This window comes from Saimiri boliviensis, chromosome 2 (genome assembly GCF_048565385.1).
Source record: "Saimiri boliviensis isolate mSaiBol1 chromosome 2, mSaiBol1.pri, whole genome shotgun sequence".
Classification (NCBI taxonomy): domain Eukaryota; kingdom Metazoa; phylum Chordata; class Mammalia; order Primates; family Cebidae; genus Saimiri; species Saimiri boliviensis.
This window is the reverse complement of record NC_133450.1, coordinates 72,844,818-72,871,762: the sequence shown is the minus strand read 5'-3', so window position 1 is coordinate 72,871,762 and position 26,945 is coordinate 72,844,818. Positions and strand designations below refer to the sequence as shown.

The 26,945-nt window shown below is 38.6% G+C and overlaps 1 long non-coding RNA gene across 3 annotated transcripts in view; it reads left to right on the top strand.

The window, feature by feature from the left end:
• Positions 1-26,945, top strand: part of LOC141583593 (uncharacterized) — a 100,064-nt gene that overhangs the window by 15,163 nt on the left and 57,956 nt on the right. Inside the window, exons 2-5 of one of the 3 annotated variants that reach the window (XR_012516256.1) lie at positions 12,027-12,144; positions 15,364-15,482; positions 20,175-20,307; positions 21,744-21,899. This is a non-coding gene — a long non-coding RNA (uncharacterized LOC141583593). Of the gene's footprint in view, positions 1-12,026; positions 12,145-15,363; positions 15,483-20,134; positions 20,308-21,743; positions 21,900-26,945 lie in introns of all 3 variants that reach the window. The other 2 variants (XR_012516255.1, XR_012516254.1) reach the window with 2 other exon arrangements.

Below are 26,945 nucleotides of genomic sequence, written 5' to 3'. Positions count from 1 at the left end.
GGAAAACAGGCCACACTGACTTTGTGGCTTTATAAGCACAGAGCTGTGTACCCTGTGTTCCTGTAAACACATACTTTGGATGCAGACATACGCCACCAGAGAAATAAGATCCTATGCTTCTCTCCAGTTCTAGAATTTCTCATAGCCTGTCCTCAAAAACAGAGCAAGATAGAAAATTCAAACAGTCGGCTGATACTGCGAAATTACTGAGAATACAGAAAATAAAAACAAAAAAACAAAAAAACAAAAACCAGAAAAACATAAAAAATGGGTAGGCAACAATGCCAGAGGACAAATAACAGATGGACAAACAGAATTTGAAAGCAAACGCCAGAGACTAGAAGAGGCAATAGCTAAGTTGGACAACATTGTTAGAAAAGATTGCAAAATCATCAGATTCAGCCAATGAGAACTTTCGTAGGGCTCCTACCTGTGGAGGCCGAAGCACAGGACGTCACAACTTCCTTCTGGAAATGTGTACTCCTGCTCACTGGATCCTTTGTCTTGTACTAATACTCAGAAGGCTGGAATTTTTGCAGTATTGGAAAGAGGAACCAGTCTTGAAGATTAACCTGCAGTTAGTTTTTCCCATGAGGAACGGTAAGCATTTGTTTTATCCACATGCTCGTGACAACTCTAGCCCAGTGCATACATAACTTCTATGGACCGCTGATGGCCATCACAGGAACTGAACAGAATCCATGCCAGCAGCACAGTTTTCCTATCAAACAAGACTGTGCTAAACACCCACACCAGAAGTCCTGTGTCATTTTGCAATGTGGCTCATCAATATTTGTTCATATAAACAAAAAAAATTTGCTTTCCCTTCAGGAATCGGCCTCATTAGCTGTACTTAAAATCTCTAGTAATGAATAAGTCTACCTCACTGCTGATGGATGAGCCAAAGGGATGCATCACCTCCCATATTATTGAAGTGAAACCATCTAGAGAAGAGCCGATGACTCACAATTGGCTCTCAGGGAAAGGGCATTGAATAGATGAATGCAGACACACACCGTGTGGGCTGGATGTTTACCTGCATGAAGTGTGGTCTTGAGCTCCTTCCAGAATAAAGGTTAGATAGGAATCTCCTATAAAGAAAATCAATCAAAATAGACACCATAAATATTGGTTAGTTCAGAGACTGTCAAACTCTGCTCAGTGGCCAAATTTGGCCATGACCTGTTTTTGTATGTCCCTCCAACTAAGAATTGCTTTTACGTGTTTAAAGGTCTAAATAAAGAGAAAGACAGAAAAAAAATGACAATAAGAATAAGAGATACCAAATAAAGTCTGCAAATCCTAAAGTGGGCATTACCTGGCATTTTATTAAAAAATTACTTCCAATCCCCCTCCCCAAGAATTGGCTGATTCTCTGTGGAGTGGAGATTATGCCTTACTTTCAAGTTTTGCCTTCTTTGCTCTAAAGGTGATGGCTTCCTGGGTCACCGTGTAGAGAGGAGTCTTAAAAGCCTGAGATAATCATACAAAGTATTGATTAACATATTTTATGTGCCTGCAACAAATAAGAGCTTTACATGTGTTAACTAACTGAATCCTTACAACAACCCTTTATATGAGTACTCTATACTCCTCTTTTTAAGAGGAGACAAGAGCAAAAAATCAAACACCGCATGTTCTCACTCATAGGTGGGTGTTGAACAATGAGAACACATGGACACAGGGAGGGCAGCACTACACACTGGGGTCTGTAGGGGGGGGATGGGGAGGGACAGCAGTGGGTGGGGAGTTGGGGAGAGATAGCATGGGGAGAAATGCCAGATATAGGTGAAGGGGAAGAAGGCAGCAAATCACACTGCCACGTGTGTACCTATGCAACAATCTTGCATGTTCTTCACATGTGCCCCCAAACCTAAAATGCAATAATAAATAAATAAAAATAAAAAATAAAAAAGGAAAAGTTTTAGAAAATAAATGTAAAAAAGGAGACAACTGAGCAACAGAGAAGCGAAATGACTTGTCCAAACACACAGCTAGAAAGCGGTAGGAAGCAGGATTTGAACTGGGGCCGTCTATAGTTGTGGATAGTTAGATATACATGAGTCAGGATAGGTTAATATATGCCACAATAACAAATCACTCAACACTTTGTATGGCTTTCAATAGAGAAGGCTCATCTCTTGCTCATGTTGTGGTTCCATGGTGGCTTGGCTGTGGCCCTACTTCACCTGTGGGTCTCTGGGACCCACAGAGGGTGCAGTCTGTCTCTATAACATTGCAAGCCCTGCTGCAAAAGGAAAAGAGAAGAAACCCTGTGTTGACTCTTATAGTCCCTGCCTAGATGTGACATACACATCTGATCAGGTGTTATCAGACAGAGCCGGGTCAAATGGCCACGCCTTATGCCAGTGGGGCTGGAAAGTAGAATCCTCCCTTGGTAGGGACAGTGGTTACCTGAGTCCTGCAGGACTGTCTGCCGTGGAAAATGACAGAGAATTTCAACCAGTGTCCCTGTGTCCCAGGAGGTTGGTTAGGAGTCCTGGAACCTTGGTGCTTCTCCTTCTGTCTTCCTTGATCCTCTAGGAATGAGAGCAGGTCAGTGAGTAGCAACATCTCGTTCATCAGCCAGAGTCCCAAGTACCACTCCCTCCCACCTCCCTCTCTTTCCAGATGTGTCTATATTGCTTAAAATAAATAAATAAATGCATTTAAGTTAATTTCTTTAAATAAATATTACATAGACTATATATTATTATAATATATAACAGATTATATTTATATAATATATATTGTATTGACTTATTTGTATATGTAATATGTATGCATATATGTATTTAGTTTACAAAATTCACTTGTTCAGTTCTGGAAGCTGGTAAGTCTGAAATCCACAGGGCAAGCCAGTAAGCTGGAGATCCGTAAGAGGTAGTAAGTCAGTCTTGAGTCCAAAGGCTGGAAATTCAGGCAGAATTTCCTCATTGCAGTCTGGAGCCATAATTCCTTCTTCGGGAAACTTTGGTTTTTCCACTTCCATCCTTCAACTGTTTGGATGAGGCCCACCCACAAAATGGAGGGTAATCTGCTTTCATCAAAGTCAATGGATTGCAAATGTTAATTATATCTGAAAAATGCCTTGATAGCAACATTTAGACTAGTGTTTGATCAAACAACTGGTCACCACAGTCTAGCCACATTGTCATATATTAATAAAATTAATTGTCACGTTTAAGAACCGTGCTTCAAAAGTCCTACAAACAAACCTATCATCCTCATGATCTTTAGCTCTTTTGCTTTTTTTCTGAGATAGAGTTATCCAGGCTGGAGTGCAGTGGTGCAATCTCAGCTCACTGCAAACTCCGCCTCCTGGGTTCAAGCAATTCTCCTGCCTCAGCCTCCCGAGGAGCTGGGAGTACAGGCTGCGCCACCATGTCTAGCTAATTTTTGTATTTTTAGTAGAGATGGGGTTTCACCATGTTGACCAGGATGGTCTCGATCTCTTGACCTCATGATCCACCCGCCTCGGCCTCCCAAAGTGCTGGGATTATAGGCCTGAGCCACTGCTCCTGGCCAGCTCTTTATACTAGTTATGTTGATACAAACCGTGGTAGTAAATTTCCAAATGTCTTAAGTATTCAAATACACTACAATTTATTTTTTGCCATTTGAGGTCCAACATAAATGTTCCCAATTGGTGAGTGGTTCTTCTCCACGTGGTGATTCCGGGACCCAGACACCTTTCGTGTTGTGATCTCCTACCTTTAACACAGGATTTTCAGACTTGCTGTGCTGGTCTCTATAAGGCCATTGGAATGAGGGAGAACAAGACTAATTGCTAGTGGGAGTATTTTAGATACCAGAGAGGAATCTTTACAAAGCACTTTTGTTTACATCCATTGGCTAGAACTCAGTCAAAGGTCCACGCCCATCTCAAAGAAGTATGGGAACTATAGATAAACTTGCACCCAGAAAATATAAACAATAAAACTGATGATCTTCAAACTAGCTTTTGCCTTATTTCTGCACCCACATTCTCCAGAGTGATCTTAAATTTCAACATGGTTTTGGGGGAAAGTGATTATAGCAAGTTATGAAAACTTCCTGTTTGCAAATTGTATATTTGTAAATTGGAAATAAAGTTTCCTCTTCTCCTGTGAGGAGTAAACGATCTGTGAAAGTAACAGTGCCTGATGTAGTTTAGATGCCCAGCATTTCTGTTTCCTTTAAATAACTGAAAAAATAAAACGATTGTCCCTTTCAGAAGATTTGGTAATCCCATGCTTTACATTTCACTGGTTTTAGAGAGGGAAGAAAAGAGTTAAATGTCTCGAGATAAAAACGTAAAATCTGCACATTTTAAAAGTCTGCTTTCCAAGTTCCTTGGAACCTCTTTATGACTAAAACCTCCAAAACTGAGTCATACACCTAAGAAACCAGCTCATCTTTGTTAAAATGGGTTTCATTTCTTACTGACCCTGTCAACAGCTCTGAAGAGCTAATTTGCTAGCTCAGTGACTCATCATCAGTTCCTCTTACATGAAAATGACAAAGGTCAGCTGAACAAAAAAATTTTAATTTTTCTTAATCCAAGTAGTTGCAATATTTCTGTCCCTCTCTGATTGAATTAACAAGAAACTCATTTGATTGTGTATTATATATGGAGAAGATAGGTTGTCCTCATGGGTTTGTATCTCTATCTGACTGCATTTGAATGACATGTGAGGCTCTGTTTCAGTTACTCTGATAAGTAGGTTTCTATGATCTGTTTATAAAGCAACTTGTAGTAAAGGAATTCAGAAGTCACATGCCCCATATCACCTTTGTCACTCTCAAAGGACTAGTGTAGCATCTTTATACTTTTGATACAGCTGACCTGGCTTTAGACGTTGATTCCAACACTTACTGACCTGTCCAAATCACCTGGACTAGCCTTCGTTTATTCTTCTGTAAAAAGGACCTACAAAATCTCCTTCTCATGAGATGCTTTTAGAATTAAACACATTTTTTATAGCAAAGTTGTTAGGGATCCTGTTAGGTGTTCATTCATTTCTTGGTACCTTTTTTGTCTCTTTAAGTGTAGCTCAGCTATTTTTTACTACATGTCACCCCACTGAGTTAGAAGATTTTGTTTGCAAGCAGAAGAAACTCCACAGTCACAGCTTCTGGGGTGGACAGGGCATGGGACAGCATCTAAACAGCCTGGGAAACGCACAAACGTGTCAGATGTCGACTTCTCTTTGTTCATTCCAACTTCTCTTCTGTCTGCAGATCCACGTTACTATTTACAGTATCTACCAGGTGAAAGACACCGAAATCGTAGCTCTGAATTTTTAAAGACTCCCTGATAGACTTTGTGTTTGCTGGGAGCTAATCTACTATGAAATAGAGCTTATAAAATTCCAATTCCAAATTCAATTGGCCCATCTTATATCAGCTGTTTACACCTAGCCTAACCCACTGTGGCCATCGTGTGGATTCTCAGGGAGCCCTTCTGCAGTAAGGAAAGTAGCTAAGACGATGTTTTGAATTTAACAGCCTCAGAGTATGTCTACTACAGTGGGCAATTAAGAAGGATTGTATTTTTATTCTGAATAACATAGATGAGAAAAAACAGACTTTTGCATTCCTCTTCTTACTCCCATTAATTTCAGGGACATGGAGAAATTACTCTGGTTTCAGTTTGCAGGCCATGATAGAGTTGACAATCTAAGATGGAGGGAAATAAATTATATTGATGAACCCACTGTAAATATCATCTGAAAGCCACTGGAAGCCTCTGGAAGCTTAAATATCAATGCTAGTAGAGGGAAAGTTTCCTTTGCATGAAGCACAGAGCTGCAGAATGTGAGAGCATCACACCTGGCTGCGTTTTTAATGATCTTTCTCCAGTGGGATAGATGACAAGAGATCTTTTGACTGAGGTGTGTGGACAGCTCTGCCCTCATGGCCTGGTGGGACCCAGATGAAGGTATAAGAGCTGCTAGCATTGCCTATGGTGAGCCTTCTGCAGAACTCTCGGCAGGTTCCCAAATGAAAATGCCTGCATCCTGGGCTAAGGCAATTAATTGAGGACTTATTTTTACCTGTAAGAGAAACTCCAATCTCATTTATGTGTGAAACACACTGCTGCAAACACACTAAATTTCAAATAAATGTTTTATTTCTGCAGCTTTTAGAGTATAGCTGTTATTAGAGAAAGGAAAAGAAAAAAATAGTCCAAATTTGAGTTCTGTCTCTTTTTTTTTAAATGGGATCTGGCTCTGTTGTCCAGGCTGGAGTACAGTGGCACAGTCACAGCTCACTGAAGCCTCAATCTCCTGTGTTTAAGTGATCCTCCTGCCTCAGCCTCCAAAGTAGCTGGGACTATAATAGGACCATAGGCACACATCACTCCATACTCGGCCCAGTTTATTTATTTATCTTTTAAATTTTTAGTTGAGGCAAAGTCTTTCTGTGTTGACCAGGCTGGTCTCCAATTCCTGAGCTCAAGTGATCCTCCTGCCTCGACCTCCCAAAGTGTTGAGATTACAGGCTGAGCCACCATGCCCAACCTGAGTTCCTTGCTAAAGGAACACACTTTACAGGTTTCTCTTGATGAAAATGAAGATAAATAAATAAATAGGCAGATGGAATTAAAAGAAAAAAAACCTATTATGGGCTTTGGAACAATGAACAAATCTTGACATTTTAAAGTATTCAACTGTTAATTGCCTTTAATTAGACAATAGTTTTCCAGCCATTTTCTATGAGGAAGGCTTTGCAAGTATAAATATATATATATATATATTTTTTTCCTAATTTACTAATTATAAGTCCATTATGTAGGTGATAAAATTCCTACTTTTCATTTTAAAAACATTGAGGCAACAGAGTCCAGGTAATTTGTCTGAGATTATATAGCTTGGTAAAAGCAACCTAAGGCATGAACCCAGTTTATCAGACTCTCAGAAAGGGCAATTGAAGAAAGGCAGTTGGTTCAAAGAGAACTGCTCCCTAAACTAAGGATAAAATTGGCCATTATCTAAAAAGAAAATCAACATTTTTTTTTTTATCAGCAAAACGTATTTCTCTAGATTCTTCTCGAAGATTCTAATTACATGAGTCATGTTACAGTAGAAACCTAAACCCAACTTTAGTGTATGACCAGGGGAAGTATAAGAGACTAAATGTATCCTCAAAAATAAAATGCATAAAAATAATTTTAAAATACTTGAGCAATCATTGTAAAAAAAATGGGCCATATTCAAGAAGAACAGGGATCCCTGAGAGATGGAAAACCAATTAAGCCTAGCCTCAAGTTATCCAAGCTGATTGCTTAGAGTGCTTTGCAGTCTCCATGAGTTGAGGGGATATTGCTGGGAGGCTAAGGTTACTAGAGCTCACAGGGTAAGGTATCAGAGAGCAGAGAGAGGTGCTGGGAGAAAATTTGATAATTTCTGGGTTCCCTTCAATTATTTAACTAAGTGCTGACCAGCACATGTATGTGTGGAGTATATGCAACACTGGGAAAGAACCACAAAAATTAAATTAAATTAAATTAAATTAAATTAACAGAAAGAAAAAATTCAAAGGAAGTAATCCCCAGTCTCTCCCAGGCCTGGGTAGAGTTCCTGTTCCCATCATCCAGAATCCAAAACTTAGTAACTCATGGGACAGCAGGTAGAACACTCAGATGTGCTTTATCTTAGCAGTAAGATGTAGTCTAAATGCTGTTCTGGTTTTGTCTAATAAACCCTAAAAGTAAGATCAAAAAGAATCAAACTGTTTCCAAGTAACTTAACTACATCCCAGAATAACACTTAATGATACTTATGAGAATATAAAATGTCCAACATTCAACAAAGTAAAATTCACTGTCTGTAACATCTAATAAAAAATCACCAGACATTCAAAGAAGAAAGAAAATATGAGTCATAATGAGGAGAAAAATAAATCAATTGAAACTGACTCAGGAATGATATAACTAATCAAATTAGTAGACAAGGCTATTAAAACAATTATTATAACTTTTCTATGTATTTCATGTGTTTAATGACCTTGGAGAATGAGTATGTTGAGACATGAGACATATTAAAAAAAAAAATTCAAACTTCTAGAGATAAAAATTATAATGTCTGAGATGAAAAGCACATTGCTAAAGATTAACAACAAATTAGGCATTGCAGAAGAAAAGATTAATAAACCTAAAGATATAATTATAACGATTTAAAATGAAATACAGAGAGAAAACAGGTTCAGGAAAAAATTGAACCGAGTATCACCAACATGTGGAACAGCTTCAGATGGCCTAAAATACATGTAATTGGAGTCTTTGAAGGAGGACGGAGCAGAAAAATACCTGAAGAACTAAAGTCTGCAATTTTTAAAATTTAATGAGAACCATATTCTAAAGATTCAAGAATCTCAATGAACATCAAGCAGAAGAAATGAAAGACAGAAATTAGAAGGTACTGTGAATTGAATGAAAATTAGAACACAACATTAAAAAAAAATGAGTGGGATGGGACCAACACAGTTCTTAGAGGAAAGTTTTTGGCACAAAAATGCCTGTTTTAAAAAAGAAGAAAGGCTTCAAATCAGTGATGTCAGCTTCCGTATTAAGAAACTTGAAAAATAAAGTTCCATTCAATTTATACATAACCACACAACGTAAATAAATACTACTGTGATCCAAACAGCATACACAGCCTCTCTTTCTCCACCCAAAGGCAGACACAGAGGTACAGTAAAGTCCTGACACTAGCACCACCTACGTGATCTCTGGCAAATAACTGAGGTTCTCATGGTTTTCATTTCCTCCAGAATGGGAGAATGGGGCTAGATTTTGAAGACTGGACAGCAGTTCCCCAAAATAACAGAAGGGAACATTTCAGACAAAGGGGAATATAGACAAAGATCTGGACGCAGCCGGAAACATGGTGCCCCAGGCAAAGGGTGTGTGTACAGCATAATATGTCTGTTTCTTAGTGGGCGAAGGGAGGTTGAAGGTATGGATGATGCTAGGCTTGACCATAGATGGCCTTACCTGGCATCCTGAAGACAATGGATCCAGGAACAGCCTCAACAGAGGCTCGTGCTGTCCAGAGACCATAGTTTTGATCTGGGATGACCCAAATCATATGCTTCAATTAATCATCAAATCTACATCGTTTACAAGGTGAATGAGTGATTAGAGAATTTTGTTCCACACCAATACAAGAAGAAAAACATCAGGTGATATTTGTCTCTGTCAGCAATTTACCCAGGCCAATTCTTTATGTAGGGTATTGATTAAATGAATTATTTATCTTAGCTCATACGGCTTGTCTATAGAGTCCTTAAGACAACGCTTTCAAACATAGATTCTTTCTTGGAAAGACTCTTAAAATGTTTTCAGAACATTTTTTTTCTTTCTTTTTTTTTTTTTTTTTTTGAGATGGATTCACTGGATTTCAAAGCTAAGATTCTTGCTATTAAAGTATGGAAAGAAACACACATGTGCATCTTGTGGGAAATACCCAAGGTCTAGATGCATATGTACTCAGAGCAAGTGCTCAGTGGGCTGTCACCTGAGCCCAAATTTAGTTACTAGCTTCTGGGAATATCAAATACTCATCAGATTTTGTTCTTTTCTGCAGAAAGTGACAAATGCCTATCTTGATCACTGGAGCACAAAATTAGCTGAGTGCTTGAGGGAAAGGGCAACAAGGGAAGAAATGAACAAGGAGTCAGAGACCCTGACCCGTATGGGGAATAGTAGACAGGACTTGGAAAAAGACTCATCTGTCATGGAGCTCATGCTGTCCATGTCGCCAACTGACTTCATGAAGCTCTTAGAAGTTCCTTCTGTCATAGACAACAATATGGAGCATGGTGGAACTGAAACTTTACCTTGACTAGGTAGAGCTCTTTATTTCAAAAGATCAGGAACTGCACTGTCCCTTTTGTCTTGTCCGCACTCATTACCAATGTTTTTTTTTTTTTTTTTTTTTTTTTGAGATGGAGTCTCACGTTATCATCCAGGCTAGAGTGCAGTAGCACAATCTCAGCTCACTACAACCTCCACCTTCCAGGTTCAAGCCATCTTCCTGTCTTAGCCTCCCGAATAACTGAAACTACAGATTTGCACCTCTACACCCACCTAATTTTTGTATTTTGAGTAGATATGAGCTTTCACCATGTTGGCAGCCTGGCCAATGTTTTCTAAAGGCCCTAACATCACTCATAGAAGGCAAAGGCAGATGAGGATTTTGAGCTCTGCTTCCTTTACATTCTTTATATGAGATAGCAATTTCTGCCGGCTATAAGTTCAAAATTTCTACCAGCTAACAGAGATTTCAATAGTACAACTTAAGTTAGAGTTATATTCTTGTGAAAGACCTCTAGAGATAAGCCTATCGGGAATGGCATGGCAATTTGATGTCCTCAGAGACCCAGCTGCCTCTATCCTTCTGTTCTGCCACACTTTGCATTCTCAAGCTAACTCAAGGCCCAGAATGGCTGCGGAAGCACCAGCCATTATGGCAGCATTCTGGGAAGATGGAGGAAAGGAAGAAAAAGAATATATGTATCTGTCATGCTTTTAAGAAACCTTACTGAAAAATTCATTGAACACTTTTCAATTATATCTCCTTTGTGGACACTTATTCACATAGCTACATTAAAGATGAGAGTGGAAGTTGGTAGGGAAAGAGTCTTTTTTCAGCTCGTCTACCCGTTTAGGATAAATCTGGTGTTGTAAGAAAGATGGGAAGAATGGCTCTTTGGCAAGCAACTGGTAGTTGACTTTTTGCCTTGTAAGTACCTGTTAGAGGCCATAACCTGCTTTTCTGGCCAAAGAAAGTATCTTCTTTGTAAACATTTTAGAAAAGAGAACAAATAGAGAGAAAAAAATAAAAATAGTAGCCTTGGTCCACTACCAATAATAACTACCATTCAACTTTGATGTCTCCTTAAAAATTTTTGCTCTAATGTATTATTTATCTATTTTATCATATGGCCTGTATAAAATTATATTTAAATATAAACAATTTTCCTAATTATAATATTAACACTAATTTTTTAACAATTATAAAGTGACAGAATGTATAATGAATAAACGGAAACTCAGTTATTTAGCCTTAATACCCAGACATAACAATCATGGTGAATATTCTAGGATATTTTAGTGCTTACTTATTCTCCAACTTTTCATATTGGGTTGATGTCATATGGTAAATAAGCTGCTTTTAAATAATGATTAGTACAGAAAGATTCATAGGTCTCATCTAAAACATACTAGATATGGAGAAATACAATAATAGATACTATATTTGATTGATTCTAAGACATTTTTCACATTTTAACATCTCTGAAATTGGAATGCATCTTATAATTAATGGCATATCACAGTTTAATTGACATCTATTTTTTTTCTTAGTGGTACATAAAACAATGATACTTTTTGTGATTGATAATAAACCAGATTAGATGAAAGCAGTAATATCTGTCACTAAATAGTTTATAAGTCATTCAAATTAACTCAAGTCATTCAGTGTAAATTTTAAAGAAGCAAAAGCTATTCAGCAAATCCTCTGGCAGTAAAATGTGACCATCATTTTTCTCTAACTTGGTTTTTGGAGACAGAGAGAGAGAGAGACAGAGACAGAGACAGAGACAGAGAGAGACAGACAGACAGAGACTATAAGAGAAAAAGGAGAAATAGAACAGGGTACATTGGTGACATGGCAAATCTGACTCAGAAGAGGTAGTTTGGGGTCAGACTGTCAACAGACTCTAAAGCTTCTGAGAGCCTGGACAGTTCAATGGCTAGCCAGCTTAGAGTCCCACCACAAGGTTTCCTTTAATTTATGTGGGAAACTAAATCACTATTCTTAATTATTCACTTTGCCTCCCTGTAAGAAGATTATACGTCCCGGCCACTGCCACATAACTTGCAGGCATTCCCACTGGAGATGGATGCCTCTCTGCCCCATTGACAGAGCTTAGTTTTGGATTCACTTGGCCAACGGTGTATTAGCAGAGATAGACCACATCCAAGCTGAAGTGATAATAGTGGTTTTCATCTGCTCTCTCGCCCTTTTCTCTCTGAGGTGAGAACACCACATCCCAAGAGGCGTCGTTCCTTTTGCCGAAAAGCACGAGGAAGGCATGCAAAGCAGACCTGAGTCATCCTGCAGCTCCCACAGGTGAAGACGAACGTGAAAAAAAGTAAGCCTTTGTGGCTACTCTATGCCACTGAAGTCTGGGGGCACTACTGTGACAATGCTGAGTATACAAGGGGTCATCAAACTTGGCAAAAAAAAAAAAAAAAAAAAAAAAGAAAGAAAGAGAAGAAAAAAAAGGAGAATGATACATAAACCTAGGAAATATATTTCCTGATTTAGGAGCAAATTCATGCTTGAGGGTCATATCTAACTGGCAGCATATGACCCAAGTAGATTTCTTATTTGGTGTTGTAAACTGAATAAGGAAAGGCCCATAGTATTTCTGCTTTAAAATGGAACCTAATCAGCTGCTGGTGACAAAGTTATCTTTTTTTTTTTTTTTGAAATGGAGTTTCACTCTGTCAGTCAGGCTGGAGTGTAATGGCATGATCTCTGCTCACTGTAAACTCTGCCTTCTGGGTTCAAGCAATTCTCCTATCTCAGCCCCCCGAGTAGCTGGGATTACAAAAATTAGCCACTACACCAGGCTAATTTTTGTATTTTTAGTAGGGACGTGGTTTCACCATATTGGTCAGGCTGGTCTTGAACGCCTGACCTCAGGTGATTCACCCTCCTCGGCCTCCCACAGTGCTGGAATCACAGGCATGAGCCACCACATCCGGCCAAAGGTCTCTTAATCGTGTTTTTCAACTACCACATATTTTCCCTTCTTGAGTTCTTTGGAATTGGATTCATCTTATAGAAAACTTGGGTTTTCCTCCATCAGTTTTTTTTCCAAGAAGATGAATTGTGTGGCACCCTTTTTTGAGTATTCAAATAGATGATGATGTCTTTTGATTGCCACCCTAGGTGGAGCCAAGCCTTGCCAGTTCTGCAGTTAAAGATCAGAACTGTTTTCCTTGCAAAGTATTTAGACAACAATCAAAACATGTAGTGTTGGAAAGCAAAAGTCTGAGTTAGCACGATGTGGATTTTTTTTTGAGCAAATTATTTATTAACCAGGTACACACTGTCTTTGTTTACATCTTTTCGATGCTTTTGTCAGGACATCTTTAGGCCTAAAATTATTTTTATTGGCTTTCCATAATCATGGACTAAACTTTAATTTCTATACTCAGGTCTCTCATAAATGTCAGAACCTTTTGTTCACTTGTAAACTAAGTATAGCTAAGTGTTTGAAAGTATGAACTCGATAGACTGGATAGGGAAAATGTGGTACATATACACCATGGAATATTATGCGGCCATCAAAAATGATGAGTTTGCATCCTTTGTAGGGACATGGATGAACCTGGAAACCATCATTCTCAGCAAACTGACACAAGAGCAGAAAATCAAACACCGCATGTTCTCACTCATAGGCGGGTGTTGAACAATGAGAACACATGGACACAGGGAGGGGAGCACTACATGCTGGGGTCCGTTGGGGGGAAATGGGGGAGGGATGAGGAGGTGGGGAAGTGGGAAGAGGTAGCATGGGGAGAAATGACAGATACAGGTGAGGGGAAGGAAGGCAGCAAAGCACACTGCCATGTGTGTACCTATGCAACAATCTTGCATGTTCTTCACATGTACCCCAAAACCTAAAATGCAATTAAAAAAAAAAAAAAGAAAGTATGAACTCGGCAGCAGAACAACTTCAGGTTTCATTCATTAGCTTAACACTCCACAGATCATTATTGGTCTCCTGTTTGGTTCAGGAAAATATCCTCCATAGTGGTTACTGAGACAGATTCTGGCTCTCATAGAGCCTAGAGTTCAATAGAGGTCAAGACAGCAAACTAATAAACAGCAGTCTGTTGAGCAACAAGTTGGGAGTTTCATTTCTTCCCTTTTCTGCTTGGCCATTTGTGGCAAGTTGGTGCTTTTTGTTGGGCATAGGGCTCTGAGTTATAGATGAACATAATCCATCTCAAAGAATGGGTGGCTGAACTTTACATATAAAAAAATGGAAACATGGCAGCTAAAAATATGGGTGTTTCTTTGATTATTTCTGATTGAAAACATTTGCACTCAGTAAGACCTAGCACTTGAACCAGAGGTCCCCAGTCCCTGGGCCACAGACTGGAACCAGTCCATGGCCTATTGGGAACTTGGCCGCACAGCTGGAGGTGAGTGGGAGGTGAGTGTTACTGCCTGACTCCACTTCCTGTCAGATCAGCAGCATTAGATTCTCATAGGAGTGCAAACCCTGCTGTGAACTGTGCCTACAAGGATTCAAGGGATCTAGGTTGCAGGCTCCTTATGAAAATCTAACTAATGCCTGATGATATGAGGTGGAACAGTTTCATCCTGAAACCATCCCCCACACTCTCCACCTGCTGTCTGAGGAAAAATTTATCTTCCATGAAAATGGTCCCTGGTACCAAAAATGTTGGGGACCACTGACTTAGACTATAAGCTCCAAGAGCTGAAGAAATTTTGTTTGTGTTGTTCACTAATATAGCTAAAGTACAAAAACAGTCCAGCTCTATGACAGGGGATCAATACATATTCACTGAGTGAACCGTAGACTAAAATTCATCTTTGTACCCCAAGACTATGTGATCTGCCACATCATTTTTCTTTGCCTTTACCCTCTGAGGAGGAATGTAAAATTCCTATTCTGCAACAGCGGCTTACTTTCCACAGGACTGATTCCACCTCTTCTGCCTTCCCTGTAGTCCTTTTCTGGCTCTAGTGTGAGTTTGATCGTTATCATCCTGCTTTGCGTTACTTCCTGGTGGTTTGTGCTCTGTCCCATTTCTATTGCCATCTTATCCCGTTGCTTCTCTTAGTTGTAGGACTATTTTGACTTCAGGGAGGTAATCTCTTCTTTCCTCTCTTTTCCTATGAGGAAAACCTGCCACTTTTCAGGTCATTCTGATTTGTCTTTTTTATTCAGAAGCTGATCTTTCCTCTTTTCTGAGAATAGTCTTTCCTTTTTCTTGATACTTTTACTCCTACTTAAAAAGTGAGAGCAGCCATGTTGGCTAACACGTGGTGACACAAGAGCTTGGTGACACCTCCAGCACTTCTCGCTCTCTATTACAAGGGTAGAACCTTTCCTTGGCCTGCAGTGGACTCTGACTAGTTGGTCAGCTCTTAAATTCCTTTTGCTCCCTTGTCACTTATGAAATCAGTCTTTTGGCTATGGCTGCTTTCATCCTCAAAACAAGTAAATAAACAAATAGTGGGGTCAATGGACATTGGCTTCAAGTGGAGTAAAAGAATAGGAAGAGGTTTAGAGACTTCTTACACTCTGAATTTCTTCATTTTACAGATGAGAAAATGGAGGCGCCTCAAGAACATGGTCTTGGTCAGTCACAAAGCTAATTTACAAAGCTTTAGAAACAGGAACCGGAGCTCCCAGCTCGCCTGCTCTCTCCACTACAGCAACAAGTGAGTAACCTTTATGATAAGGATCCTGTCACATGGAAAGTGTTTCTTGAAGGACTACCCTCACTCCAAAATGAGGAGACAGCTTTGGCTTTGTGGCTACTTCTCTCTTCTGTCTGCAATACCTTCCTGTATTTTCAGACTCTTGTATCTTAAATAGACACATCAATAATTTTTAAAGGCCATGGTCTTTGTCTTGCAGAGAGTAGAGTATTTCTGACTTAATTAAGAATGAGGGTGGGGTGAGTGATAGGTTTGGGGTGCAAGACATATTCGGGGATAATGGGATGATGATGTTATCTTCTCTGAAGCATTTTCGGGGCCATTTGCCAGTGGTCCTTCATCAGGGCTCATTTTGGGCTAGGACCCAGCAGCCAGCTGGCCTTGCCCTTTTCTACCGTAAAGACATCATCAATTTCCTGGAAATTTGCTACAGAAATCCAAGAGTGATCACTCAGGGCTCAGTCCAGTCCAGTTCAAGGAGGTAAAGAACAATTCTCTTTTGCAAATCAATTAAGATTTATTGCAATGGGCTTGAAAAGGGAGTTATATTTATTATCCACAGGGACTTCCAGAGCCCGGTGATAGCCTAGTTTGTGTCAACAGGCTTTAGTTAAAGTCCTAATGACGTTTACATATGAAGAGTTTCATTATTTGGGCTTAAGAACTACTTATTATTACCAGTCTGTGGCAAAAAAAAATAATAATAATAAATAAATACATAAATAAAATGACTCTAAATTAAGAAGCTGATATGAAAATAGATGAAGTTTGCATTCTATTGAGGAAGCATAGTTTTATTATTAATTTTATGCATTATTTACAGTGATAGTTAAACATATTGATCTTAGCAAAGCAGGAAGTGTTGTTACACTAACAACGAGATTTGACTAAGAAAAAAGGTAATAATTATCAATTAGCAGAAATTACTGCTAATAAGGGTGGGGGAAGTGCAGAAAATTCTGATTAGGAAGAACTGACACTTTCATAGTGTTGTGTAAATTGCCAGGATTTTAAAAATACATCTGCCTTGTATGATATTTAAAAAGAAAAAAAAAGTGTCAGGCATATAATTACTAGATACATCCAAGATACAAACCTTTTTGTTGTTCTTTTAATCATTTGGAAGAAGGGAGTCATTGCTTAGAAGATTTTTGCCCTTTTCTGTGGATAACAAGTAAAATTAACTAACGGCTCAATTATTCTGTTAATGAGGCAACTCCCTTCCCACTTGCATAAATTTAATTTATTTTTCTTTCCAATGTCCTTTCTGCTGCCATCAATCAACTACCCTTCCAGAGGAAAAAAATTATACACTAAAAGTGGGGTTTGGGCTGGGGGGTGATATTAAAATTGAGGTTGATCATACATTACAATGTAAAAGAGGAAACACACATAAAAGAAAGCATTTACAAGGGAGGAAACTGAGTCTCAACAAGTTGCCAGGCCAGCCTGAGACAGCAAGCTTGAAATTTCCTATTGGGTAAATGTGTATGATTTAGGTGCTACATACACTAAAATAAAAGCCCAAACTTCACCACGATGCAATATATCCAGCGAATAAAACTGCACTTCGTACCCGCAACTGGTTTAAAAAAAAAAAAGTTCTTGGCACTGAGGCTCACGCTATTATCCAACCCTGAAGGTACAAGGTGAAGCTCGTTCTTTGTAGACTGTTGTTTTCCATAGATGTTTGGTTGTTGCTTGGCCTTTCCATTTTATCAATCAGAGCTTTTAAGTGGCACGAGGTGAGCAGTACAAGTGGGATGATTCCAGGCAAAAGCAAAGTTAGTGAGGGTAACCTCATTCCAGACAAACACACATTTTCCTTTCAGATTTTTGAAACATTGGCATTGAAGAGCTTGCTGTCCTGAGCAACTGTAGAAATTCAGAGTCCGCAGATCAGGAACTGAGATAATCGATGCCCATTTTGGCTCCAAAGCCGGATGGTTTAAGTCAACTGATTAAAACTAAGTTATAGGCCAAATAAAATTAGTCTGCAGCTCACCCATCTCCTATAGCCTTGATCCCAGTTGTCCTTCACAGTTTCCTAAGTATAACTGCTACATAAAATAATGCCAAGTGCATGCTTCCTCAGGATGCAGTTGCTTTTCCACATTCTCCATTACTTATTATTGCTAATGGCACCACCGTCACCCTGTAACTTCCCAATACACTCTGAGCATCTTTACTGGCAAGTTCCCTGCCCTGTTGGATAACCAAATGGTCTGGATTCTGCCCTCTCAGCATTTCACACTGAGAGCATTTAGCTCCTGTCTTCCAAATTCAACCATGTCCATTGTGGATCAGCCCACAGATCTTCACATGCTGCCCAGATCCCTGAAAAGATCCCCTCTGCAAGCTTTCTGATCACTTCACTCCATCCTGGGCACTGTTACCAGAGTGATCTGTTTATGACTTTCTTTCCTTCTTTCTTTCCTTCTTTCTCTCTTTCTTTCTTTCGACAGAGTCTTGCTTCGTTGCCAGGCACCAGGCTGGAGTGCAGTGGTGAAATCTCAGCTCACTGCAACCTCCACCTCTTGGGTTCAAGCAACTCTCCTACCTCAGCCTCCCAAGTACCTGGTACTACAGGTGCACGCCACCATGCCCAGCTAACTTTTGTATTTTTAGTAGAGATGGGGGTTTCACCATATTGGCCAGGATGGTCTCGATCTCTTGACCTTGTGATCCGCCTACCTTGGCCTCTCAAAGTGCTAGGATTACAGGCGTGAGCCACCATGCCCAGCCAGAGTGATCTGTTTCTTAAGGCATATTTTGTTAGTTGGTTTTTCTTTCTAATCACATGAGTAAATAATAGATTCTCATTGTAAAACTCCTAAAAATAAATAATATAAAGCCAGTTATATAAACTCTCTTTTTTGGCCCCCCCCCAAAAAAAATTGCACCCTCACACAAGCCCGCCCGCTCCAGCAAAGCTCCCAGACCATCTTCTACTCATTGAGAGGTCTTTGTACACAGACAATTTTTTGCTTGTTTACATGAATGGGAGCATTCATCTATTTCTGGGGTTTATTCTTTTTATCTAGCAATGACATAACTCTACAGCTGTTCATATAACTGCCATAACTTATGCTCAGCAGCTCTTTACTAATTCAGAGTTCAAGGCTTTGGATTACTTACATATATACTTTATCTACTGAAGGACATGGGGATTACTTTTGGAGCCATTGCTATGATGCAGTGGAAACAAACTGGTGTGTGCATATCCTTGGAACAAACAGTGTGGACTTTTAAAACATTTTGAAGGCAAGGCGTGGAAGCTCACACCTGTAATCCCAGCACTATGGGAGGATGAGGCAGGCAAATCACTTGAGCTAAGGAGTTCGAGACCAGCCTGGACAACATGGTGAAAATCCGTCTCTACTAAAAATACAAAATGAGGCGTGATGGTGCATGCCTGCAGTCCCAGCTACTTGGGAGGCTGAGACAGGAGAATTGCTGGAACCCAGGAGATGGAGGTTGCAGTGAGCTGAGATTATGCCACTGTACTCCAGCCTGGGCAACAGAGAGAGCCTTCATATCAAAAAAATTAAAAATAAATAAATAAATAAAAATTGAAAGTTAATTGCCAAATTGCTCACTAAAAAGACTGTATCATTTTATGAAACACTGTGAGTACCTGTCTGTGAAAGAGCAGGTGTTCTTCCATGCTTCTCAGTTTAGAACCATTATCAGTTTTTAAAAGAAAAACATTGTGGTGGTTGAACGATGCCATCTTATTGGTTTGATTTGCATCCCTCTGACTACTAGTGGCTATTTGCAGTGAATTAATATTCCATCTTCCTATGAATTGACTAATTTTTCTATGGAGCTGCTTTTAAGAAATGTTAATAACTTTTTGTGCAAAAGTGACAAATATGGTCTCTCAACCTGTTATCTTCTAACTTTTTGCATTGTATCTTCTGACACATAAAACATTTATAATTTTATGTATTCAAATATGCTGGTCAGGTATGTGGGCTCACATCTGTAATCCCAGTACTTGGGGAGACCAAGGCTGGAGGATCACCTGAAGTCAGGAGTTTGAGATCAGCCTGGCCAACATAGTATCCATCTATCTATCTATCTATCTATCTATCTATCTATCTATCTATCATCTATCTATCTATCTATCTATCTATCATCTATCTATCTATCTATCTATCTATCTATCTATCTATCTATCGATCTATCTATCCATCTTACCCATCCATCCATCTGCCCAACCACTCACTCATTATGCAAGTATCTATGTTTCTATCTAACATCCATACATCCTTTATCTATGTATGTATCTATCATCTATACATCCATTATCTAATGTCTATACATCCATTCACTCATTATCTACTCATGTATCTGTCTCACTCATCCATCCATCTGTCCATCCATTCTTCAATTATCACTGTACCTATGTATTTATCTATCCATCCATCCATTATCTATCCCTCTATTTAGATCTATCATATATATATATATATATATATATATATATATAATGTACATATGCACATACACACACATATATATATATACTTTTCTATCTCCAGTAATTTTTATATCTGTGATTAAAAATTTAAAAATGTAAATTTAATATCTCCCTTATAAGTTTAAAATACTTTATTGTTCTGTTCTTCTATCTTCTTCCACTTCAGAATGAAGTTTAAACCCTAGCGTCCTTTTACTCTCCAGCAGACTCTGCTACATCATTCCCTCCAACCCGGCCACCAGAAACCTAGAAGAAGAGGCTTCATTTCAAACCTCAGTGGACCGGGCTCCCTTGCACTTCTGGACCTTCTCATATGCTGCCCGCTGCCCTTGAAGGATGGTGGGTTGCTTTTCTTCTCAGTGTCAGTCTTGGTAACTGACCAGGGAGAATGTCAGTCTTGGTAACTGACCAGGGAGAATGTCCAGGCCCTCTCTTGCAGGATAAGATGGGGGAGGGCAGATAAAAGGGAAAGAATAAAGGAAGGAGAACACAAGCCAAGTATTGACTCTTCAGCACAAATCTTTCTAAAGTCCTTCTTAGTTGTGGTGGGGAATGGCAGGAACTGGTTGTAAGGCAGGAGTGATGGCAGCTGGCTGAGTTTTTCTAAACTGACTGCTCACACATTTGGAGTTCTTTATTTCTTGAAAAAGCAGTTTCTAGTACTCCCTAATTTTGTGTTGGCACATCTACCCAGAGCCAACTTCCTAAACTAGCTGAGGACCATGCACAGAAACTGGAAAAGATGAGAGGGACTCCTCCATGGTTGGAGATATGTGCTTAATGTCACTCCCATCCCTGCATAAAATCCTCCTGCTATCCCCGTAGTCTTCCATATAAATTGAACACTTTATTGCAGACTCCAAGATCCTCCCTTCTGACCCACTGAATACCATCTCTCCTCCCCTCCCAGCACCCAAACCTGCATGAGTCCCCTGGGAAGTTCTCTGCAGGGATCATTCTGTTTCACTTCCTCGGGCAGATGGTCAGTCTGTTCCTCTGCGAGGAATGACTATGAATCCACTCTTAGGTGAACACACTTGTCTTGACCATTCACATGTCCACTGGGTATTAACTCTGCTGGAGGGCTTTCATGGCCTTCCTAAATACAGCCCTCCATCTCCTCATCAATAACTAAATTGAACCCTCACTCTACCCATCCCTATCCTTAAACCTAACCTTACTTTCCATCCTTAACCCTAAACTTAATTTTAGCCAATCCATACTAAGCCTAAACCTAATCTGACCCTGCCCATCCCTAATTGTAAACCTATTATTACTTTTTCCATATCTAAGCCTAAATCTTACTTTAGCCTACCTATTCCTAATCCTAAATGTAACTGCCACCTAACAATGTGTAAGATGGATGGATAGATGGGTGTATGATGGATGAATAAATTGATGGGTGAATGGACAGGTGGATGCATGACAGTATAGAGGGATGGATGAATGAAGGGATGGGTTGTGCGGTTGAGTGTATGAAAAGATGGATGAATAAATGGACAGGTGGATAGTTAAGTGTATGGAGGGATGGATAAATGAATGAACTGGTGGATGGATGAGTATTATAGGGATAAGTGAATGAATGAATAGGTGGGTGGATGAGTGTATTAAGGAATGGATGGATGGATGGATAAGTGAGTGGGTGAATGCGTGGGTGATGGATGGATAAATGGATAATAGATGGGTGTGTGGATAGATAGTGGAGTGCATGCCTGTGTTTGGGGTGTGTGAGTATATGATGATCATAATTATGATGATGCACTTATTGGATGCAGAGAGACCTTTAATAAAAATGTCATGTGGAGGCCTGGACTAATGCAGTGGCAGAAGAAAGGAGGATGCAAACGTGAAGGATGAAATGACTTTTAGGAGTCAGTGACATCATCAATGAAGAAGAGGGAGCTGTGGACAAAGACAAGTGATGAAGCCCAGTGAGTATCAGAAGCCTATGTCTCCTAGTGCTGCATAAAAGCTAAACATATTTCTTTAGCACCTGCTGCATGTTTCACACAGTGACTGGCACGTGGCTGGCTTCAGGATGATGACACTGTAGCTATTAGTCTAAAGAAAATTGAGGACGTACTGCTCTAGAAGGAGGTGGGTTTATTATGTAACTCATTAAGTCAGTGATTCTCAGCCCTCTCTGTACATCAGAATCACCTCGTGAAATTAAAAATATACACATGCAGAATTTACAACTTCTGTTCAACTGGTCTGAAGTGGGCTCAGGTATTGCCCAGATGTGAATTCAAGGCTGTGAACTACTTCATGAGCATACTAATTATTAAAATTCAAACCCCACAACTTCTACTCATTTTCCCAGATGGGTGTTGCCTATTTGGTGACACTTTCTTTGCTTACAGAGCCAGTCAGCCACCCTCTTCCCAACTCCTGTAGCACTTTGTTCACATCTTTATTGAACCATGCACTGCACCGTGTGTCTAGCAAGCCAGAGGTCTGTCTCTCTTGCCCTCACCGAGGGCATAGCCAGAGATCAGCTGGCTGTAGAGGAAAGAAACCTGAGAACATTTGGAACTTAATTTCAAAAAAAGATCACGGGATGTTCTAGGCAGTGAAAAGACTTCTTTCCTTGGAGATATGCAGCATCTTCCCCTTAAACACTCACCTCATCCTTTTTGCAAATTGTCACTGGGCACATGGTGAATAAGACTGCTCAACAAACAATGAACAAACGAGAAAACAGGGGCTTCATCTCTTGTCATTGTGAGGCTGATGTAGGGGCAGTTATCCATTCCTGATCCAATCAGCTGAGTCCAGGGAGACAGAATCTGTGTCATGTAAATTCACTTTTCCCTAGAAGAGGGCTTACGGCTGGGGAGAAAGTGACCAATGCCCTGTCCTTGTCCCATCCACCTCCTTGTCAACCCAGTGTCTACCCCAGGACACCTAATGGGTGCTGAGAAAAAAAAATTTAATCAAAAACTGGAACAACTGAATGCTATAAGCCTGGCTAGTGATAAGGAATAATTTTCTCCCAAGTTCTAGAGGCCAGTTAGTACTCTCTTAGAAATGGAGAATATTTTACAAATCTAAGTCATCCTAATTGGGTGAGTGAGGAGGACTTAAAAGGATTTACCTTTTTCTAAACATCATATCCGCCTCTTACATGAGCAATAGCCCATTGAAGAAGTCCAGCCATCTATGCTGCGTGACCGTTTCTAAATCGGTACTATAGTGGATTGAATAGCGTCCCCCTCAAGAGAACTTAGAACTTGTGAATGTGACCTTGTTTTGAAATGGGGTCTTCGTACATGTAATTAAGAATTCTGAGATGAGAACATTCTGTATTTAGGGTGGGCCCTAAAACCAGTGATAGGTATCCTTATAAGACAAAGGTAGAGGGAGATTTGAGACAGACAGAAGCAGAGAGATGGCCACGGGAAGCCAGAAGCAGAGTAGAGTGACGCTTCTTGAAGTCAAGAAATGTTTGGAGATGCAGGACTCTGGAAGAGGCAGGGAAGCATTATTTCCTAGAGTTTTTGGCAGGCGTATGACCTTGTTGAAGCCTTGATTTTGGACTTCTGGTCTCCAAAAGTATTAAATAATGAATTTTTGTGGTTTTAAGCCACCCAGTTTGTGATAATGTGTTGCAACAGTCCTAGAAAACTAATAGAGCTACACAGAAGAGAGAAACCTCATCTTCCAGGAAGACAGCATATTTTCCATTTCATTTAAGTTTCCTTCTTTCTACTTTTTAATTTTTGTGGGTGCATAGTAGGTATATGTATTTATGGGTTGTATGAAATATTTTGATTCAGGCATTCAATGTGTGATAATCACATCAAGGTAAATAGGGTATTCATCACCTCAAGCATTTATCTTTTGTGTTACCGACACATCCTACTATACTTTCAGTTATTTTTAAAGGAATAATTAAGTTATCTTTTACTATAGTTAACAAAACTTTAAACTTTGCTATTTGTCCATTTGTCCATTTCTGCTTTGGCTGCCTTTGCCTGTGGGGTATTACTCAAGAAGTCTTTGCTCGCTCTAATGTTCTGGAGTGTTTCCCCAATTTTTTTTCTTTTAGTAGTTTCATAGTTTAAGATCTTGGATTTAAGCATTTAATCCTTTTTTTTTTTTAATTTTTCTATATGATGACAAATAGGAGTCTAGTTTATGCTTCTGCATATGGGTATCCATTTTTCCTAGCACTATTTATTGAAGAGATTGCCCTTTCCCCAATGTAAGTTCTTGGAATCTTTGTCAAAAGTGAGTTTATTGTAGATATATGAATTGATTTCTGGCTTCTCTATTCTGCTCCACTGGTTCGTGTGTCTGTTTTTATGCCAGTATAATTATTTTGGTTTCTTTACCTCTGTAGTCTAATTTAAAGTCAAGTAATGTGATTCCTTCAATTTTGTTCTTTTTGCTTAGGATAGCTTTGGTTATTCTGTGTCTTTTGTGGTTCCATATAAATTTTAGGATTCTCTATTTCTTTTTTTCTATTTTTTATTTTTTTTTGAGGATTTTTCTATTTCTGTGAAGAATGTCATTAATATTCTGATAGGTATTGCATTGAATCTGTAAATTGCTTTGGGTTTAGAAAGATTTTCACAGTATTTATTCTTCCAATGCATGAACATAAAATATCTTTCAATTTTTTGGTGTCCTCTTCAATTTCTTGCATTAATTTTTTAGTTTTTATTGTAGATATCTGTATCAATCCATTCTCATGCTGCTATGAAGAAATACCTGAGGCTTGTAATTTATAAAAGGAAGAAGTTTAATTGATTCACAGTTGCACATGGCTGAGAAGGCCTCAGGCAACTTACAATCATGGCGGAAGGGGAAGCAAACACATCCCTCTTCACAAGGCAGCAGAAAGAGAAGTATGAGAGCTGAGTGAAAGGGGAAGCCTTTTATAAAACTATCAGATCTCATGAAACCACCTCCATAATTCAATTACCTCTTACTGGGTCCTTCCCATCACATGTTTGGACTATGAAAACTACAATTTAAGATGATATTTGGGTGGGGACACGGCCAAACCATATCAATACTTTTCACTTCTTCAGTTAATTCCTAGGTATCTTATTTTACTTGTAGTTAATATAAATGGAATTACTTTATTGTGTTTTTAGATTGTTGGCTGATGTCATATAAAAATATGACTTATTTTTTTTGTTGTTGTTAATTTTATTTTCTGCAACTTCACAGGATTTATTTTATTTTTTGGTGGAGCCTTAGGGATTTTTCAGATAAAAACTTAGATGGTATGCAAGCAAGGATAATTTGACTTCTTCTTTTCCAATTTGGGTGCTCTTTATTACTTTCTCTTATCTGATTGTTCTAGCTAGGACTTGCATTATTTATGTTGAATAACAGTGGTGAAAGTAAGCATCTTTGTTATATTCTAGGTCTTAGAGGAAAGGCTTTCAGTTTTTCCCCATTCAATATGATGCTAACTGTGGGTCTCACATATGCCTTTTATTGTGTTGATGTATGTTCCTTCTATACCTAGTTTTTTTAGGGCATTTACTGGGAAGAGATGCTAAATTATACCAAATGCTATTTCAGCATGAATTGAAATGATCGCATGGTTTTTGTGCTTTGCTTTGCTTGTATGAGGTATCACATTGATTGATTTGCATGTTAAACCATCCTTGCTTCCCTGGGATAAATCTCACTTGGTCTTAATAAATGATCTTTTTAATGTGTTGTTGAATTCAGTTCACTATTTGTTTGTTGAGGATTTTTGCAATAATATTCATCAGTGATATTGGCCTTTTCTTTCTTTCTTTCCTTCTTTTTTTTTTTTTTTTTTGATGTGTCTTCGATTCACCTTTAGTTTTTAGTTTTTTTGTTTTGTTTTGTTTTGTTTTGTTTTGTTTTGTTTTTGATGTGTCTTTTTTTCTTTAATGTGTCTTTGGTTTTGATAACAGGGTAATATTGGCCTTATAGAATGAGTTTGGATGTATTTCCTGCTTTTCAATTTTTCAGAATATTTTGAGTAATATTGATATTACTTAGTTAAATGTTTAGTAGAATTCAGCAGTAAAGTAATTGGGTTCTTGACTTTTCTTTACTGGGATAGTTTTTACCGCCCCTTTAATCATGTTACTTTTAATTGATCTTTTCAGGTTTTGGATTTCTTCATGGTTCAATCATGGCATGTTGTATATGTCTAGAAATTTGTCCATTTCTTCCAGATTTTCCAGTTTGTTGACATATAGTTTCTCATAGTAGCTACTAAAGATCTTTTGAATTTTTACAGTATCAGTTGTAATGTGTCCTTTTTCATCTATAATTTTATTTATGTGGATCTTTTCTTTTTTGCTGTTGTCTGACTAAAGGTTTTCAATTTTGTTTAACTTTTTGTTTCATATGTATTTTGCACTGTTGGTTTTTTATTTCAATTGCATTTATTTCTGCTCTTTCTGCTCTGATCTTTATTTTTTTTCGTCTACTAATTTTGGGTTTTGTTTGCTTTTACTTTTCTAGTTCTTTAAGATGCATCATGACGTTGTTTATTTGAAGTTTTTCTTCTTTTTTGATGTAGGCACTTACATCTATGAACTTTCTTCTTAGTTTCACCTTTTCTGTTTTCTATAGGTTTTGGTATTTTCATTGCCATTATCATTTGTTTTAAGAAATGTTTCAATTTTCTTCTTAATTGCTTCATTGAACCACTGAATATTCAGGAGTATATTGTTTAACTTCCATATATTTGTATAGTTTCCAAAATTACCCTTGTTATTGATTTCTACTTTTATTACATTGTAATCAGGAAAGATGCTTGTTATTATTTCATTTTTTTGAATACTTTAAGACTCGTTTTGTGACCTAACATATGGTCTAATCTTGAGAACGATCTATGTGCTGAGGAAAAGAATATGGATTCTGTAGCCATTCAATGAAATTTTCCGTAAATATGTATTAAGTCCATTTGGCCCTTAGTACAGATTAATTACAATATCTTTTTTGTTGATTTTCTTTTGAAAGATCTTTCCAAT